The following is a 22464-nucleotide window of genomic DNA, read 5'->3' on the forward strand; positions in this document are numbered from 1 at the left end:
TAAAAATAAAATTCATTAAAAGGGCAGTACTGTAAAATCGAATTACCAATAAAACCAACTGTGTTTATTGAATATTTTAGAATTGAACACATAAAATGGTCATTGCATTAATAATTTAAAATTTTAAGAGAAGAATGATATAGTGTATCGAAAACTAACAAACATGCGTTTTTAAGTACGTCAGCATCGTATTCTTTGATTAAAATTAGTTAATTATATTGATAAGTTTAATATAAACATTTGCTTGAATATATTTAAATGTGCTAACACGCTTCAGAAAATCGCAAAAGAATGATGGGTCTAAAATTTCATTAGTGTAATGCCAATTTAAAGAAACATTACGTTTTGAAATTAAATCACAATTCCTAAAGTGAACTAAAGCGATGGTTATGATACAAAAAACCTTGTTTTAGCAATTTCTGTCAAGATATACGGTAACGATAATTAAAATCTTTAACACATGAATCTGCTCTGGCGTACGTACCAACGGCAAAATGTAAATACCATATGATGGACCTTTAGCGATGTGACCATTTAGGAACGGAAAATTCAAAATTTCAAAGTTGAAGTCTTATAAAGTTGTCTTAATCATATTATGATTAATAGTCAAATATAAGTATAAAAATGCAGCATAAGGTATTGGATTGACACAATCTATTTACGACTAGCTCTAGTTCTTTAGGGTGAATTTTGTGAATACATTGTTCATAGTATGGGTTATCTAAGTTAAGTATGTCATCATTGTACCTACTAATTAGTTTAAAACGTTGAATCAAAGCTTATTGTTTAGTTTTTGATAATTTCTTACATAAAATCGCTCTCAAAACAATATACAAATAGATCATTGGTGCACAACTAGTACCCATAGGAACACCTATAATTTGTTTAAATATTTAACCATTAAATTCAACGAACAAGTTATCCAGAAGAAACTTAAGTGCTGCACAAGTTTATATAACTATTTTCATAAACTTAATAACAATATTTACATATATGATATCTAACAGCACTCAATGCGGATGTTAGATACACTGATAATTACTTGGTGGTACAAGACACTGAATTAGCGGTAAAACTACTTGTAGATGGCGTTTTATGTTATTTATGGATCCAGTACAGTGATGGCGATTACTTGTCAGTAATATTTACTTTTACATTTGGATTTTTGCACTCGGCAATTTGGTTGGCAATAATTTCATTAGGTTGCCTATTGTTATCACAATATGATGTAGTTAATGAATGTTCTTGTGCAATCGTTTAAACATACAACACTCGTCATATTATTATAACATTATTAGCCGCCTTATCTGTAGGAACTATGGCGAATTTAGATTGTAAGGCTTTCAGCAATTAACAGAGACTTTGTTTATAAAATTAAGCTAAATGTGGTAAGGCCAAAGGATTTTTATTATAAAAATATATCTTATTCCTGGCAATAAATAACACATTGGTATTCCATTTATCGAGTGCAGTAATTTCTGCATTTTCCTACCTGCACCATTTTGTATAATATTCCTGTAAAGACGTTTCGATTTCCTGAACGCAGTTATCAAAATCGGTTGTAATAGGAAGTCTTTACTTAGGGCCTCTACGCATTAAATTTCTTAGGTTTTTATTTTGAATACAATAAGTATCGCCAATAATAACATGACTAACTGAACTATACACATATGTTGAACTAGAACAGTCACATGATGTAGGGCAATATTCCTTTACATTATTATTTATGGATATAGCATTAGACTTAAACACGATACTTCTAACAGGTTTACTATATGTGTAGCTAATAAGTGGGATTCAGTATTGCGGAAATAAGAAGGTATCAACAGACGTAAATTTTCATCATTGAATATTTTAGGAAGGTCAATTAAATCAATCTTTGTTACAAAACTCAATTTTAATACGATTTCCAGTTTTGTTATGTAAACTTTAAACGACAGATTAAGATAACAGTCAGTGAAAGATTCAATGATACAATCCCATTCATACAGTCGGTCAGATTGAAGTAAACTTAGTTTGCATTCCTTATCGATATGCACCAAAGAAGAAACAGAAAGAGAGCAAAGTGCACTTAGTAATTTAAGTTACCCCCAATTGTGTAATAACGTGTAGCAGTCATTTTAAGAAAGCAGTCGTCTACATTTACGTTTCATGATACCATTTTCCTTTGCCATGTGAACTTTTATTTCAAAAACGTTTAATGAAAAGAGAAAGTGAGTTTATCAATTTATTTTTAGAAATATTTCCAACGTTTGATATATTATAATTTAACCCAAGTGGGCAAGCTGTTTGTTAACGTTTAATCCATTCACATTCCGACACGCACCTTGCTTTTAATTGGTACTGATTTGAAGTACTATTATAAAAAATGAGTTGTTCCACATGTCGAATAGAAATATTTGTTACGCTATGACCAGTTCTATTAAAGTGTTGGTAAATTAAGTTGTTAAATGTATTATTATTTTAATTTTATAGAAATGCTCTCTAAAACGTGCTTTAAGTGATCTACCAGTCTGCCCAACGATTTAGCGTACCGCAACATGGTACATTTCAAGTAACGACATACACTTCATGTATAGAATTTCATGAGACATCGGATTAAATGTTAACTGGGATTTTGCGGCTATTAACAGATGATAGAATAAATGAGGACCTATTTAAATACGTGCAACATAAACACTTCCTGCAGTTGCACTTTTTATTGTAGGACACGGATTGCACGCTGCTTAATTACGCTATGAATAAGAATTTCCAATACAAGATGCTCGACGTACTCTAAATTTGTCTATACTTAAAAGGCAAATAAATCTCACGTGAAATCGGATTTATCAATGTATCAATGGGGAGAGAACAACTTTAGGGTTTTTTGTTATCAATTTGTCAAAAGTTGTATAATTTGGCGAAGCAACCAATCTAGTATTCACATTAATACACATTGCCAATACATTTTCTATAAAAGGGTAAAAGGAAGATTGTCATTAATGGTCTGTAAAATTCCGTATTACTTGCAGAACTCATAATTGATAAACACTCAAGTTTACATAATGCATACAGGGAATGTATAAGAATTTAAGTACAAAAAAGGTCTTTAACAAGGTTTCTAAAAATAATAAAAATAACAATACCGCTACCAGCCTCTGAAGGCTTAAAATATAATACCATCGAAGATGTGTACGGTGATACACGTTACTGCATCCACGCAGCACACATCAAACTGTCGACCTTGATTCTACTATATAGACGTATTTATATTTTTATAAAAGTGTATGTCACTGGGTACCCAGTGCATGTCAATTATTCAAACAGTAAACGGTTGATATTATGACATTATACGTATTTTATTTCCTCTTTAAGTACAGTAAGAAACCAGATGATGGCACACACTGTCAAACGTGTCACTGTTAATGTTTCGTTCTGGGAAAACTAGGCTTTATATAAGTTATGGGCGAGCGCTTTTAATCCAAGTAAGACAGTTAAATTTGAATGATGATGTAATGAGATTTATTTCCATTTACACTTGTTTGTTTCATGAATAATTATGGGGTATTTTTAAGGTTAATATTGTGTATCGACTGAAATAAGGAGGTGACACAGTCTTGCAAAATTATTTTATGCACAATGCCGCATATTTTACTTTATATTGCACTTCAACTGCACAAGTTTAATCATAAAAGTCTTAAAAATGTTCTTGGAGTTTCAGTTGTTTGCCCCGGAAGAAAGGAGAAGAGAAATCGATTCGAACGTCCTTCATTCCTACCGTATGGCCTCCCGTTTGCATCACTTGTTTTGCGGAGTATAACTCGGAGTATAACACCTGCAGTAATGAAGGAATTCAAATGAAACTTCATATAATGATAGTAAACATTACGGGATAGTATATTGTACGAGTACACTCTCTCGTCAGAATTTGCAGAATTATTGACCTTCAGTCAATGTTCGTGGCCACATCATAACTCCATTTCTTTTTTAAATAAGACATAGCGGATATTAAGAGACAGTGTAAAATACAAGTTACACATTTATGTTATTGCTATGTTAGGAATTATTGTAAATTGCTTCTATTGTGTCTAGCTTAACTCTGAAATTATTGAAAGTATCCAGAAGCACCTTCGTATAATTTTATAAAGCTTTACCCGAACAGGCCGAGGTTAAGAACAATAACGTTTAAGCTGCGGTACGTAGGTAGTTATTTTCCAATTATTAATGTTTCATATGCCCAAGTACGTGATGCGTAGTTCGATGCGCGGACAATGTATACCTAAGTCCAAAGGTGTGTTCATTGATATTTTGTTCTGCTATTAAACAAGCCCGCAAAATATTCGTATTAACAAGATACATTCAGTAATGTTTGAAATCGTTAAAAATTCAAATCAAATTATTAACAAAACGGTCGGCAGTCAGACTCTAACGGGCCTGCCCGGCGATTCACAATTTAAAGAAATTCGAGGTATATCCTTCTTGAACTCGAGCTGGACTGTAGTACATAACACATAGCCTCTTTTACAGTAAAAGCAACACACATACGTTTCTAAATATAATACTTTGTTATCCACAACAGATGTATAATATTCTGTTATCATCATAACTATCTTATTAAATAATACCTGTCATCTTCACAAGACCTATCTACACAGCCTGTCAATTTCACAATCAGTTATATATTTTGATATGAAAACTGTCGTCATTTTGATCGCTGTTATGCACGAATTTAAATGTAACGTTTGCTTTAACAGTTGCTTTTAACATGTTATTAGTAGATTTAATTCCGTTATTTAACCCAAGTCGAAACACAAGCAATCGTGACTTTGCTACATTTTGTTATAAATATTTCCCGTAACGTTACATTCACAATGCAATTTAGGTATTCAGATCGTAATGATTTTATGCAGTTGCCCTTTGTTTAATTTTAATTTCAAATAAAACATATTAACACGAAATTGTATTAGTAATTATAATTAAAGTGCTTTTATTAACAAGATAAGTACAATTAGTTTCATATTTTTAGATTAATATGTCAACGTATCCTCAATTTCGAAGAGCTGTTTTCCTTTATGATGAGAGTTTCTGTTTATGATTGATCGTGTATCCGAAGATCTGTTCGGGCATAAAAAAAAACCGCATCGTTTGTTCAGTAGCTCTCTAAAAATTGGCATTCGTTATTATAATAATAATGAGAACATAATACAAAATCATGCATGGATGTCCGTTATTTACGGTTAATGACACTGTGCATGGTAAGTGTTATTATTTCATGAGAGTAAAAAGAATCGAAACGTCAAGTTCGTATGAATAATGATAGTTAAAACGAAAGATGATGAAGAAGAGTACAGCCTTTTTTTCAGATTTTCGGAGATATTTGTTTAAACGTTTGATAAACGTGAATACAATGTTGAAATTGTTATGGATCTCCGTTTTCACATTTCACATTGATTTATTTTTTTCAAAAAATCTACATACTTTTCAAAAATACATCCATTATTTTTTTCGTTAATCAAAGTCGTTTACAAGATTATCTAATATTTTAAAACATGTATTTACAATAACTTGTTCACAATTGTAAGATTATTTATATTTCGTGAACGATGTGTCATACCGGATTGAAAATAATACAGGATTCAATGCTCCGCTGCCATCTGTGATGCATCGACAAGTTCCATCTTGCTCGCTTACTTCACGCGGTGATTTACAGCCAAAAGGTTTCTTCCTACATATTGAGTCATTTGTTGGCGATTTTTGAAAAGGATAGGGAAGCTATAAAAATACGTATATGAGAGTTGGGTGTATTTTGTAAGGAATACTTAAACACATAGTATCATGCACAATTAATTAACTCCTTTAATTTCTTGGTAAGATGCAGCAGAAAACTCTAATATCATAATAAAGAAGCACCTAAGTGGTGTCATCAACATACTAGCATGCTTAAAATAAAAATATAAATATATGTAACAGAACAGAACATACAGTTTATTAAGACGTATACATATGTTCATCGTATTTAATGCATACAATTATAAATAAAGTAATGACATGTGTCAGTATACAGTATTTGTGTGTGAATTAAATACAATTTCGAAACAAAATAAGAGCACAGAGTAAGCGCGATTTTGTAAACAAGAAGCAGATTATTTTTAAAGCCAGTAATGATTAACTATTACAATTCATTTACTATGGTATATATGACATAATGTTAACATAAAAATAAAACATAAATCATTATCTAAACAATATCAATTACTAAAAAGTAGACTTTTTTAAATGTAAGTTGCGTTCACAATTATATAAACATGTATTGGTTACTAGGCGTGCACACTTAAATGGCCAATTGAAAAGTTTTAAAATGTGTGTAATACATTTAAACATGTATTACAAAGCACACTGCCGTTTAACATAGATAAATGACGACTTCTGTTGAGCAACCAGAGACACTAATGCTTACTTACGAGAATTAAGCAAATTAACACATAAATCATTAACTAAATTTTACTTCATCAGAAACCTATACAATTTAATAAAAAATGCACTTATCACTTTTTTTATTATTATTTCATTTTAACTAACTTAATGTCTCGGCGCATATTCATAGATAATAAGAGTTATAGCCGCTTTCAATATTACTATTCAATACACATTGAGTTTTATATTGTACATGCCGAGAATTAATTTTGCCAGCAAATAAGACGAGGTGTTTATCAATATTCCTTTATATGCTAGCTTATATGACATATATGACATAGGTCTCATATTACGACCATGTTACGGCCCTGATTGAAATTAATATACATTGAATTCCAACTTGTCCCCCGTGATTGAAAGGGATTTCTTATGTCATTTTACACAATATAGAAACATTCACAGTATTAATTGCCTTTTGTATAGTATACGTTGAGTTTGGGCGTTAACTTTGTTGGGCCCTTACTTTTGTATTAAGAAATATATTATTGTTTCATACATTTAATTGATTAAGGACACATGTTTCTATTAACCGTAGTATTTATAGTACAATGCATCTTTAAAAGGGCCCTTTATTGTTATTAAATTACGAAGCAGCCACGAAATTGCATGTAGTAAACACTGTGTAATACAGAGCTAATTAATATTATTTTCGACGTTTGAAATGTATTTAATGCTGTAGAAGCACGAGGATATTTTGTGCGCAGTGGTCAGGGTTTGTCATTCAGCTTTGGAAATTCGCAAGGTGTTCATGTTATTTTATCGGCTACAACACGGACCAAACCACGTGTTACAATTCTAAAGACATAAAAGTAATTTGAAGGAAATTTGTTCGAATAAAAGAAACAGCATGTAAATAAAACTTATTTAAAACATGAAGTGTGTTTACCAGTGTCGTCTAAACAGGACCACAAAGACATAAAATAGAAATTTGAAGGAAACAATAAGCAACAAAAAACGACAAAAAAAACACAAAAAAACATGACTTATAATTGTTATGTTCATGAAAGAATTAAACAATGCATGAAGTCAATTGATAACCAGAAAATCGACTACGCAAAGGAAGTTATATCGGAGGTTTCCAATAAAATTCACACGAGAAGCCAACGCATAAGGACTTGTAAGATCGGGAATGGATAGAAAACATTGATCCCCCCCTGGTGTTGTTTAAGCAATGTTTAAGCGTCTTATTTTGTATTTGAGATGGGTTAACAAACACGTATCGATGCAATCTGTTAAATGCGATGAATTCAGATTAGTTTTGATGTTTCTAAAAGACGGGGCTTTCATAATTTAGTTTAATATCCATTTTGCTAACAATTTGTGTGAATATATTTCATGAACATACAACTTATCTTGGGTTTTCGTTTGAAGATGATCATGGTGGAGCTAGTTACTTTAAGTTCATGGCCCTTGCATTTGAGTTGGGTGTAGCACCTTTTTTTTTTACTAAGCTTACAAGGCCACTTATAACAAAGTTGAGGGGCGAAGGTAAAATAGTGATCATGTTCTTGGAAGATGGTTTCGGCACACGTGATAATTTTCGGCAGACGAAAAAGCTTGCGTTTGACATTTAGCAAGATTTGCTTCTCTCTGGGATTTTCTCTCCAGTAGATACATGTATCTTGGAACCAGTACAGGCAATGGAATTATAGGTTGTTAATCTGAGACAGTTTTGAATAAGAATTTATGTAAGAAGAATTAGCAATGCTTTGAATACTATCAATATTTGAACGGTCTCTGAATTTATTCAAGTCAAGTAGCTAGTTGTGCTGGTAAAATATTTTCTATGAATATAATTACAATTGGCCCTGTAGCTCAAACAATGACTAGATATTTAAGTATCGATGTTGCGAATGAGCGCTCGTGGAGTTCAACGTACAGTAGTGAGTAGGTGGTGTGGAGCAATTAACCTTTGTTCAGAAACGCCCGATTCTCTTAACAAGAAAATTGCTGGTAACTACTGGCACATGCTCAAAAGTGGTATACAGTGAATCATCTGCTGTGTCTTATGCCGGATATGAGGTAGGGTCGGTTAATGATGTGGCGCATGGGTTGTGGTCGTCAGAGGAGACTAAAATGTCTCATACTTTGCGAGAACTTTGTGAAGCTTATAGATTTTCAAAGAAAGTAGTTGATGTGCCATTTAGTTAAATGGTTTACATACAATTAAGAAATTTGTAGTGTTGTTAAAAAAGGTTCTATGAAAAATGATTATCAACGTTTAGCTTTCAAAATATTCCAATTCAAAGCGAATAATTTAATGTATTTAGCAGTTTAATGGATTACGAAAGAAGAAAACGGATTGGCAGAATATTTATTTAAGATAGTAGAGAGGCCTGCCTTTGGAATTGGTTTGAATTTATTTAAGAAAATTAAGCCATTTAGATGGAGATGTTAAATTTGTATGATTCCTAAGCACATTTTTGTGTCCAATATCTGTATGTATTGATTCATTTACATTTGAATAGAGCATGTTTAATGGACTGTACGTCCCTCCTATCACTGAAATTCCCAGAGTTTTTTTTAATGGCGTATTTGGTTGGGCCAGTATGGAAATCGGCTAGTTTGTTGCCACTAATATGTTAGAATTGTGACCAGTGCAATGCATTTGTTGAAGATGTTATAGTTTTGCCTACAAATAGAGTCTTATACACTATGCAGAATTGGGGTTGACGTAGTTGGCAGACAACCTGCATTTCAGAATGATTGATATTGTCATTGAGTTTTAAAGGTTGAAATCGTCAAGTGTTATTAACCGAGGGGTGTAATTTCGGTTATTATAATAACCATATCATGGTTATGGCGCTTACCGAAATGACTTATGCTCTTTTAAGCTCTTGATTAAAATGAGGGAGATTACTCGTGAACGAGTTTACGCTGATGTGTACAGCGGTTATGACGCTTGCCGAAATAGAAGCCACAGTGGCTTGTTACATACTTGGTGTTGGAACGTGCGTGTAAAGCGTACCACTCGCCGGTATCGGCGGTCGTGTTAGTAATATATTTGAGTATCTTGTTTTGGTTTTTAATGTGTTTATTTATGTTGAACTTTTAATTAACATGAATGTGTGTTTATTAACATGAATGTGCGTTGTGTTTACATATTTTCTTTCAGATGCATGCAGGTGATACAAACCTGCTGCCTGGCGTCTTGGTGGGAGGGGTTTCCATGCTTCCGAAATTACTCAAAGACTCAATAGCTTAGTAAATATAAATCCGAGACATACACAAGGGGGGGGGGGGCAAAAATACTAACACTTAATAACAACGGACTAATAAATTGTCACCTAATAAAATTGGTTGGTTATAGTCCCGAATTACCCATTAGGCAGAGTAGGCCAATGTCTATGGGCCCCGCGACCTCAAGGGACCCCATGTGCCCATGACGAAGGAATTTGTACGGACCGAACGGTAACTACCTTCAATAAAAATCAGGATAAATAGTTCTTTACGTAGATATACATACTGCAGTGATTGTTTCTTAAATTATCAATCAAATTATTATGCTTTCGTATTGGCTTTACTGTATTATAATGACATGTTATACCTTTAAAAGAACATTGTCGCGTGTTATATCCTGCCAGCCTAGGTACTGGTAGGCTTATTTGAGCGAGTGAGTCTACTGGGTACCGGCGTTATAGAATGCACTAAGCCGACTAGGGGCCTGGGGCGTGGGCCTCAAAGGTTTTACTGCCTACACGGTGCTAAATCGGCACTGGTTGGCAACTATCACCTCGTAACAATAGACTCAGTGTAGCTAATGGCATCGCCAAACTCCTTTACATTGATACCCCTCACCACCCAGATCGGAAAATGGTCGACCCAAATTCAAAAGACTGATTGTCAAAAATCAGTATTCCAAGAATTAACTTCTCCACAAGATGTCAATTGTATGAAAAACCAGGAAGTTTTATGCCTACGAATATAAATAATTGTTAAGAATTGCTCTACATGACTGCACTTGTAAAAAACTTGTGTTGGTAAATACAATGCCGTTAAGCGTTAAATACTTAAAATATGTTTGCAATTTATTTAACACCATTGCATGACTTAACGTTTAATATTCTTAAGTATGAAACTCAAAAAGAAATCAGAGTACTCATAATTTGCAGTAAATGACAGCGACCAGTTGGACCTGAAATGATGCATAACGGATACTGCAAATACAGTTAATAGAACTAATTGACATGAAACAACGATTAACCGAAAACCACATTTAACTTTCGAGTGAACGTTATATACCGTATATGTGTATATTTCGAAGTATATGAGGTACCTGTGCGCCTAGAAATGCACTCAGAATTTTGTAAAAAGCAATTGCCATTAATATTATAAGTATTATTATTATAATTATATTATTATATTAAAATTTAGAGTGTCCGTAAACTTAAAATTATAACTGGTGCATGATCAAAGGGTAGTAAAAAAGGTTTAATTTGGAATGGAAAATTACTTATATTATACTTTGTCAAATACACAATAATCATCGTTGTATCGTTGTTGATTGATAAATAGAAATTGGCTGGCACGTTGATGCTTGGATATTTAATAAGTTATATATATTTTAATTTAGAGCTCAGTGCCCATGGTTTTTAACGATAAACAACACTTAATCCAAAATCTCTTAAAATGTATATGTGAAAGCGTCAACGAATATACACGTGTGTATATCAGTTACAATACAAACTCATAAAATGCACAATTGGTTGCTTTCTGTAGATGTACCGATAATGTTTACTTCAGTATAAACTTTACTTTGATGTATTTATTGTCTGCATTGCTGTTTAATACTTTTAAATTACAAGCCCATTGACAAAATTTTAAACCCTAATCCGGCTATAAACAGCAATAAAATGCTATAAAAAGTGTGTTTGCAGCATTTAAACCCAAGGGCGGCTATTGCTGTTTTGGCAACAATATAAACAGACTCTCATACGAGGGAATTTAAATACCAAGAGACAGAAATCGCAACAAGAAATATGCATGCCGGCTTAATATGTATGTGCTGAATTTCACGTTATTGCCGATCATATCCAATTATCAACCATTTATTGAGGCTTTTCTCTTTGAGAATACAATTTTAACTTCGTTTAGTTATACCTTACAAGTTCGCTCGCGAACATTTACTATTTTGTTGAAATGAATGATACCTGATAAATGAAAATCCCATATTGGCTCTATTTTTTCTTAATTGTGTTGAAGTTCTGATATGACCAAAATATTTGTGTTCGAGATTTAAATTCGACAACTTAGGTGTTTAGTTTTACTACAATTGTCATCAACGTGTCTTCATAATTTCTACTTGTGCATGTAGGATTTTTGGAAATAAATATCAAAATGGTAGAGATATATAACTATGGAAACAGTTCAAATATCAATCTCAAGATATAAATACGGTGTGTACACGCATAAGTAAATCACTTATATTTTACAATTCCATACGATGAATTTTGACGGTGTTAGTACATTAGTATAATTTTTTAAAAATAACAATGTGCGCATGTGTTGCCTAATTTCCATGGTTATTTTTTTCCCACACGTTTTATGCGCTATTTAGAAGTTTACTTACATGTAACAACTTGTTCCCCTGTTTTGTTGGTTTTCAGTACGGCCATTTCTATATCATTCTGCGGGATTTCATTATTGAGAGGCAAGGCGGGGAGCCAGCATGGGAGAAAATTGTGCAAGTATCATGTTTTGTAACGATTCTTTAATTGGTGTCGTTGTTTAAGTGTATATTATTTTGTCTTTTTATGTGTGGAACTGATGTGGTATTTTCCCTTTTTTAATTTGTGTGGTTACCACCACTTAAAGTCTCTATAACGCTCAAAATCAACGAAAATTTCGTAAAGTGTTTCGTAAAATAACATTAACACCTAAACAATCAGTGTTCCTTATAGAAATAGCCACAATTTAAACGCTAGATGTGGTTTGATTACATCGATTTTTGTAGATACAAAATGCTCGTTTTTTTTATTTATTTTTGATCACAATAAATTCAATGCTAATTTCCCGCGAATATATCTATTGATACGACACACGAACACTAAAATTGTACCATGTTAAAACCTTAATTTAAACGAGTATTTTGTATCCACAAACATCTATTTTACCAGACCACATCTGGCGTTGAAATTTCGACAATGGCCATAAGGAACAATGATTTTTAATTGTTTAGCTTTATTTTAAGAAATATTGTACGAAATTTTCGTTGATTTTGAGAAGTAATGTTACTTTAACACATGTTTCCTGCGACTTTCTATCTTACCCATGAGAACAATTTTGTAATCCGTTGCATTTCATGGAAATCGTGGTTACGACATACCTAGCCCATCAAAATGCACGATGTATAGCGCATGGTTACGACATACCTAGCCCATCAAAATGCTCGTTGTATAGCGCGTGGTTACGACATACCTAGCCCATCAAAATGCACGTTGTTAAGCGCGTGGTTATGACATACCTAGCCCATCAAAATGCACGTTGTATAGCGCGTGGTTACGACATAACTACACATCAAAATGCACGTTGTATAGCGCGTGGTTACGACATACCTAGCCCATCAAAATGCACGTTGTAAAGCGCGTGGTTACGACATACCAAGCCCATCAAAATGTACGTTGTAAAGCGCGTGGTTATGACATACCTAGCCCAGCAAAATGCACGTTGTATAGCGCGTGGTTACGACATAACTACCCATCAAAATGCACGTTGTATAGCGCGTGTTTATTAACGCCTTACTAAGTCGATAACACGAATTTTCAAACCGATAAAACGAGTTACAAAACCGAGGTAACAAAATAAATAAAATGTTTATATAACTTATAATCTTGCTCCTTCTCATGGTGTTGTAATTTGTAATTTCAGAGAACAAGCCAATTGTGAGTCGGAGTTCGATAATACGTTTGTGTACCATGAGGAACTTACAGACACGATTATCTCTCTTGCTATCGATGTTCTTGGTGAGTTATTAGCAATTATCAGTGTCTTGTTGACTCTGCATTAATGTGCCTGTGGCCAAGCTTTGTAGGTATTTCAAGGACAGAAAAGAGTAACGTTGTACATAATGTGTAGGGAATAGAACACTTACAAAAATGGTCTAATGTAAAATGAAATGGAAAGAGAATGCCAATTTAAGCGTCAATAATGTTTTTATGCGTTTCTCTAGCAGAGAGTCAAGTGTTGCTCAATCAAACAGTATTTCGATTTTGCACCCCAGGTCTTCCCCGCGAACCCCTTTTGGAGATGCTGGGGGGAATACTACTTGACCTACTTACAGAAACGCGGGTTTGGCGAAATGCTGCGAAATCTTGGTCACAATATTCTAGAATTCCTTCAAAATCTGGATTCCCTGCACAGGCTCCAAAAGAGGGATTTTCCGGATGTTGTTGCGCCATCTTTCCGGTGCGATGAAGATTATTCGACCGACATAATTATCCTGCATCATTACTCTAGGCGTTCGGGTTTGCATTCTGTGGTGAAAGGTACGTATGTGCGTACATTTTGAAATAATTCTGCTTATGTGGCTTAGTAAAAAACTATTAAAGAGTCAACGCCCCAAAGTGTGTTACAAATTTTGGACACAGTTTGGCTTTATTAAGGAATGCTAAACCTTAAGAAATAAACAAACTATTTGTATTGTCTCCGTATTATATCAGCATCAAGGCCTTGCGAGGTCACATTGATGTTTTCGACATGGTGTCCGCGTAGCGATCGGCAGGTCGCGGTTCGATATCCACTGGAGCGTTATTTACATTTCCCTATAGAAACCAAGTACTAGTCCCAGGAAACAAACTCTATAGCGTTTCAAATAAGCCTCAGACTTTCTATGCAATCGAGCTAAAATAGATAGGATTAAACTATGGCCTTACCATTTCATAATTTGAAATTATTTAACTTACTGTATCGTAGTTATTCAAAATTCTACAAAGACCAGCTTAATTGTACATCCTCTCCCTAAAATAAAGTGTCTAATATTATGCTTTAAATGAAATATTATATATCTTTAGGGATTACGTCGACGATATATCGACTTAATAGTAATGCGGTTTAAAAAAGTCAATTTAATAATTGTTTCGGTAAATTAAGTAACCGTTTAACAAATGATATGCTTATACAGTATAAGTACCGATGATTGATCCGTTTAAAGTCACATTGGTGAAATGCTGTTAAAAGCATGGTTGTTGAAGCGGCAAAGAAGTTCTACACGATGCAGCTGCAGATGGACCTTGTTTCCATTGAGACCATCGAGGTCGCAGAAAATAACGGAACACGTGAACACGTGACATTCTGCATCATCGCCAAATAGATTAAGGTTGGATAATATAAAGGCTACTTTGAGATGACAGTTTACATGTTTCTGGTATTTGTCGTTTAAACAAAGTCTTCTTAGTTTAAATCCATTTTCAGCGGAAAAATTCGTCCCTGATTAGTCTGTGCGGAATGCACAAGCTTAGCTGGGACGAAACTGTAAACGCATGCATTAAGCCCTCTTTTCCCACTACGAGGCTCACATGGGTTAAATTCAATATTTCGAGCAATTAATTATAACGATGGAGCACGTGACAAAATAATAGAAAGTCTCGGATAAAAAGGCAACACAGTAAACGAAACTTTATGCTCACAGCAGTTCAAGAATACATTCGTTTGCAAGCGGAAAAGCGTATTATATTAAATGCTTTCTACATTACTATATGATATAACGGCTAAAAACTAGAAACCTTACTTGTGGGTAAGAAAAAAAACATCCGAACGTTTTTACGGCAAGTACTGTGCACATTTAATCTTCTGCAATTTAAAATCCAAATACAAAGAAAATCACGTGTACCACACCAGTGATTACCCCATTCTTCATAAAGAACCCGTAAAAAAAATTGCCAATCAATGAAAAATGACAAAATTTGCAATGGTCGTCCAAAAAATTCTTAAAATTCTTAAACTGAGCATTCCAGAAATAAAGAAATGAATTCACATATTCAAACTGTTTATTAAGTACATAAAAAGACAAATAATTCATAATCTGACGATTTTCACGAATTTTCACAATTTCATGGTTTTTGAGCACTACTTTTTTTCCAATTGGCGCGGTACCGGTTCATTTCAAATTTGGCAAAAAATAATCGGTGTACACAATATATAAATTACGACGAATATGTAATAACGCTACTGTTTTTGTTATTAATTCGTTTTTTAAACCCTTAAAGGATCCTATGACGATAGAAGGGCCGCCGACATTTATTGCACAGACGAAGAAGCACAGCGAGCGACAGATTCTAAAGGAGGTACGTGTCTGTGAAATCTGTTTAAAATCCCGTATCACGCATCTAATTATAGGCTAAGAAATTAAGCATTTTAAACAAAGCAATTCTGATACATTTCACATCGCCATATTTAGCACTAACAAATGCCTTTTATGCACTAGTTAAAGTTCTTTGAAAAATTGTTTTATAAAATCAGCACTTACCGTTGTGTTTATATCCATTAACGTTTAATTGTGAACCCCACCAAGTCATGTTATCTTTCACCCTTACATGCGATTATTGGTCTAATTTCGTCAGGATGTCGAAGCGGTCAAAGCTAAACTGGATCAAAATCCGAACGAAAATCGGCGAAGGATCGCTTCCGATGATGAGAAAGAAGTCCGTCATATCAAGATCAAAAATAACCTTATTACACTGCGGATTCGTGCCGATTTACCCAGAAAACCTAGCGATAAATCCCCGGATGTTCATCGAGATCTTCCAGTACCACTTGCTTGTTGACAATGATTTCAAAATAGAGCAATCGGGAATCAAGATTCAAACGCTAATACCTAGTATTCGCAGTCGACAGGCTTTGCTGACGGACTACTTTTTAATCCGTTATCCCAACTGCGTTGACCTAACCTACACCAATATTGAGCGTTTCATCTGCTGTCCGTTCGTGCTGGAGTTTAGAAAGGAAACTATGAAGCGAGAATGGGTTGACCGACCTTCATTACAATTAAAAGGTGATATTAAAAAGGATTTTGCTTTTTACTTTTGATGGTATAGATATTCCACAGTGACATCCATGGATTTTCCTACATTGAACTCAGACAATATTATAGGCTTTACATAAATACATCGAAATTAAAATTGAAATATAAAATCAATTGATAACATGATTTTCGTCATACAGTTATTCTTCAACGGATCTAACAGTTAAATAGTCCTGTTGTTCGCTCTACCCCTGTTCAAGTAGTGCATCATTTAATTCCTTTTCAGTTTATGTTATTAATGATATTTTTGAAGCAAATTCGACTACTTTTATTTGAACCGCGCTATGGGTGAATGAAGCTTTATGTGCGTAGAGTATCGGTCCAGATTAGCCTTTGCAGTCTGGGACACCCTTTCCGCTTTTACGGAATCGTTCGTTTAAAGAAGGTCTAAATGATATCCGATTAAGGCGGCACGTGTCGTCCATGATGAGCCTATGCAGTTTTCACAAGCTTATTTTGGTCGACGTTTTAGAAACGTGCATTTAGCCCTGTTGTCTCTGTGCGTGGCTCTTTTTTTTCAACTCAGGCCAGATGTTCCTGCTCAGAGACAGATTTTTTGTGTGTGTACATCGCGTCTCCTATTGCACACTGCTCGAGCGACTTAGAACACCGGAAGTTGAAACTCTCGGACATTCCCGTCTGGTATGTCACAAGAAACTTCCTCGTGGCCGACCTCGAGTACAGGTGACCGAATAATGTTTGGTCTATGTATTGTTGTCCTTGGCAATCATCATGAATTTACGAAATATTATTTATGTAAAACGATCGCTTGGAGCAAATTTGTGTGAATTTTTTCCGTGTTATATGGGACAATCGATAGTATTTACCCTGTGGCCAAATGATAACACGTACTTTAAAATTGCTTATTACCAATATACATATTTAAATTTCAGCATAAAATAAGACTCGCTAAAAAACAATGCTAAATTTTTCAATCGATACACCATTCAAACGAGATTCCAACTCAAGCCCGTACACATTACTTACTTCAAGTGTCCACGGAGAAGTCTTAACAAAACTACGAAATTCCTTCCCACGAATATACATGATTTACAATAATTAGTCATCGATACACTCTTTTGAACGCACAGTATAACTTAAGTCGAAATGTCGTTGCACAGGAAGTACATCGAAAACAACGTGCGCGCCAGTCTGACCGGGTCGGATATTCCCACCCGCCGGGCGTCCGCTTTGTCGCGGCGCGGGAGTCTAGGGGAGGATTCGGCGTATCGACGCCCTTTACAGGGCCTTCCTTCCCAAAGACGCTATAGATCCGGTGAATCGAGATATGGTGCCGAATGGAGGTACACCCGATGTTTATCTTTGTAAAACTATACTGTAATATCATTTATGTTCGACTGCATGAAATATTTAGTGGGTTTAATGAAATGACCTTTCGTAGGAACATTAACTTATTGATTTCTGATTTTAAGGAAAATTTAAGATTATGTTGTATGTCATTTCCCAATGTTGTGCTGCAGTCGTGGATCATTAACCCATGGTTTAAGAATGTTTATTAGATAAACTTATCTATAAGTTCACTTGCAGATGCACAGATACACTCCTTTAAAATGGATAACAAAGGTTGTATGTGTCATATTAAAACCTTATTAAACAATGTGTAATTGATATTGACATTACCGAAATGTAATACTGTATTTGCCAGTATATATATTTGAAATTGAGCAATCTATTGTTCTTTTGTGCAAATGTTTTAAAAGAACGTGTATTCCTTAGTTGGGAATATATAGCATTATTATATTTTTGGAACACATTTACTTTCTTTTTTTTTCTATTTTAAGAATTCTACCAGCAGGCGACAGCGCTGTTCTGTGACATTTCCTGCCTATGGTAGCCAGGTGCGCCCCCAGTGACGTCATCAGTCTCCTTAACACGCTGCAGACGACATTTGACAATATCACGAAGATTCACAATTTAATAAAGGTCGACTTATCTGTAACATGTTGAGAAATATTTATTTATGCAATCTATAGTCGCTGTATAGTTGTGATTGTTTCGAGCCTTTCAATCTTGCCAATGATACACACGCCTTTAATGGGCAACATAACAGGTTTACAAGTATATGTACATCCATTCATTGATATCGTACTTACTTGCATACAAAATTCTGTAGAAACTTTTTTTTACGAATCCTGGATGATATATCATCAGGAAAATGACATTGACATTGCTTTAATCTGCGTTGAATTCGTAAATTCCTTTACACTTAATTAAAAGTATCGTCATTGAAAAACGTCTGTTATATCAATCCTCTTCAAAAGCATCGTCACACCAGTACTATCAGTACTTTGATTTTGATATTTTGTGCGATTCTGATTGTTTCATCATTTCAAAATGCTCTCTCTTTAAACGGTGCCGCTATATAGCAAATCTATGCAGGTTATGTTTTGTTTTATATTTCGTTATTTAGAGTAGCTTTTTATGATGATTAAAATGTAATAGCTATGATGACTTCCTTTTAAATATTTAATATGTATAAATTATGATTGGTTTTAATTCGAAAACATGATTTCGCTTCAAAGGATAATACTTTAAACAAAAATGTTTTTGATTCGCAAATTTCCGTTGTAGTTATGATATTTTTGAGGAAACAGTAATACTGAACATGTACCATGCTCTAAAAAATACATTATATGCATCTGTTGACGATTTAAACACCTAAAAATTTTAAAGCATTGCAACGCAAAACTATTGAATAAGTTAGAAAGCTTTGTTGTTGTCGATATATTTTCCGACACTTCGAGGATTTTAAGTATAAAATATATCACTAAGTGTATGAGTACGGATAGCCGAGTGGTCTAAGCGTTAGACTTTTACTCAAGGGATCGTGGGTTCGAGCCCAGCTTACTTTTACTTGTTTTATTCTTGTTTTTTTACTGGAGCTTTACATTAATCAATATAAAGCATTTAATGACAAACTTCAATACATGCCCTAACATGTGAAAAGATCTCTTTAAACATTTAAAGTCACATAAATACTCTAAATAAACGAATATTTCGCAATATATTTCGTAAAAAAAAGTTTTCTATAAAGTCATTGTTCCCTATAGCAAAAGCCAACACTTCAACACTAGATGTGGTATGCTAACATAGATTGAACGCTCGGTAACGTTTCCACCCGTTTAACCGCTCAGCTTCTAAAAAAATGTTATAGTAAGAAACACTTATTGAGTCAAGGTCTTGTATAACGTAAATGTAAGAAACTAGAACTGTTACTGCTGAGTCTGAAATACCCTCTGCATGCCGATTTGTCAGACAGCATATTACGTTCGGTTAAAAATGGTTTCACTAAAATGCATCATCATCATCATCATCATCATCATCATCATCATCATCATCATCATCATCATCATCATCATCATCATCATCATCATCATCATCATCATCATCATCATCATCATCATCATCATCATCATCATCATCATCATCATCATCATCATCATCATCATCATCATCATCATCGTCATCATCGTCATCATCATCATCTTCATCATCATCATTATCATCATCATCATCATCGTCGTCGTCGTCGTCATCGTCGTCATCATCATCACCATCATCATTATCATCATCATAACATTCATCACGCGAGGTCTAAAGCTGTATTTAGAATTCAACGGTCACACAATACACAAAATATTTTTGAATTTCAGTCTGCCATCGAACCGTTATAGATAATGACTTAATAATGCTATTCGTCAAGTCTCCGTGCGGAAATTTGACTGGTTTTAAACATATCCTACTTCTAATTTTGGTCAAGTGTGGCCAAGACCTAGTCATAAAAGGTTATAGTTGTAGTTGTAGTAGAATTAGTAGTATTGTCGCTAGAGCTATTTCTTACCGTGATTTGCTTTAGTAGTGTTAATTCTATTTGAATTTCTTCAACATTCCCCAGTGTCATGTGCAGCACGCAAATTTCCATCTCCAATTTTAGAACTTTCATCAGTAACCTATTGTCTTAGTCATTTCGGGAACATTGCGACTCCGTCGCTTTCGCAAAATACGTCAGAAATAAATTCAACAACATAACGATCGGTATATAAGTGTGTAGCCCGTTCTCGGTACAGGATGTCCGCAGCAGAAGACGCGAAGTGCTAGTTGAGTTTTGCAAGGTGTATTTAGCGCGATGAAAACGAATTGTATTCCGTGAGTAAATTTTGAAGGTGTTCGTTATCTCATTTTTTTTGACAATTGGCTTTCGTGAAATGATTTCGTACTCAAGTATTAGGTGTAGGGTTTTCAACATTTGTCTTTAAACAAAATAAAATAACATATACTCGTATACTAACCGGGTGCTTACTGAACTTGCTTTTACCCGAAATCAAAACTACCACTGTAAAACTAGGCATAAATAACGGACAAACGGTCCAAACCTGATCACAATATAGTGAAATAGTTTTATAAAAGAACACGATAGTATAGTTGGCATCACACAAATTGTATAATATCACTTTATTATGCATTGTATGTTTGCATCATCGATATAAGTCGATCAATACAAAGAGGACATTTGTTGGATTCGATTAAATATCGATTTTATGTCACGAGTGATCATATAAAATAATATTTTGAAAATTATATGTTGAATTAAAATCGATATTCCATCGAATCCATCAAATTTTCTTTTTATTTTATGCTTTTTTCACTGTTTATTTACATTGTAAAAGAGTTTAACTGCATTCTATCGCTAGAAATATGACGTCATTTTTACGACTGACGTCATTTCGTCGTAAAAATGACGTCATTTCACAGTTAAACAGTGGACAATTTCAAAAAATTTCACTGTTATTTTTTACTGTTTAAAACAGTAAAATATCAGTTTTAATTCACTTTTTCTCTATAAGCCACCGGAAAGCACAACATACCATGAACTATTTGTACATGTTTGGTTATTGTTTTGGGTTTTTATTTAATGTTAATTTAATAAATCAACAAGATTGATTGCTTACACAAATTAAGGTTGTTGAACAATATTTAAATTTCAATGATCTTTGTGGTTGAATTTTATACTAGTTTATATATTATTCGCTCTACCTGAATCCAATAGTTGTAATTAGCAAGTCCACCGTTTAAGGAAAGTGTTAATAAAGGACATTACTTAAAATAATAAAAGCGTTACCATTGGCCATTGCTATAAGAAACATTGATTGTGTACGAAATATTGTACGAACTATTCGTTGATTTTGAAGGATCATGGGCTTTTAAATGTAACATCCGCACAACCACACTATTAATTACAGATGCACGATGATATAAAATGCTAACTGAGCACATATTTTGCAATCTTTGTCTTTATATCTCATGTATAAAGAGCAAAGCACACATGGTTTCATCATTTCATGTTTAATAAACGGAAAGAACAAACATTAAAGTTAGATACTATTTCAATTATCTTAGAATCACTTTAATCTATTCCATGAATGATCCAATGTTATAAGTCATCAGACATAAACATATACTGTTTAAACGTTAGAAACTCCATAGTCCGTTTTGTTTTATCCACATTTACCTTTCAAATGTCTTAGGGAAGATTTTGTTACATTTATTTATCTCGAACTAAGATAGTTAAATGTATTCTTTTTACATTTATTTATCTCAAGCTAAGATAGTTTTAATATTTTTAAGATTTATTTATCTCAAACTAAGATAGTCAAATTTATTTATTTTTACATTTACTTATCTCAAACTAAGATAATTAAAAAAATTATTTACATTTATTTATCTCAAACTAAGATAGTTAAAAAAATACATTTATATATCTCAAACTAAGATAGTTAAATTTAGGAATGAATTTATCAGCACATCAGATGCATATTTCATATAAGGCCATTTTTGGACATTGATTGTACATACTTTGCTTTCGTATGTCACACATATAATTTGCGTAAAGTTACAGTAATTGTTTAAACACGTTTCATTTTATGTTAGCCATACGAAACTTATTTTCAGCTTAATTGGTGCACTTAAAAGTA

Source organism: Dreissena polymorpha, chromosome 6 (assembly GCF_020536995.1).
Source record: "Dreissena polymorpha isolate Duluth1 chromosome 6, UMN_Dpol_1.0, whole genome shotgun sequence".
Taxonomy (NCBI): domain Eukaryota; kingdom Metazoa; phylum Mollusca; class Bivalvia; order Myida; family Dreissenidae; genus Dreissena; species Dreissena polymorpha.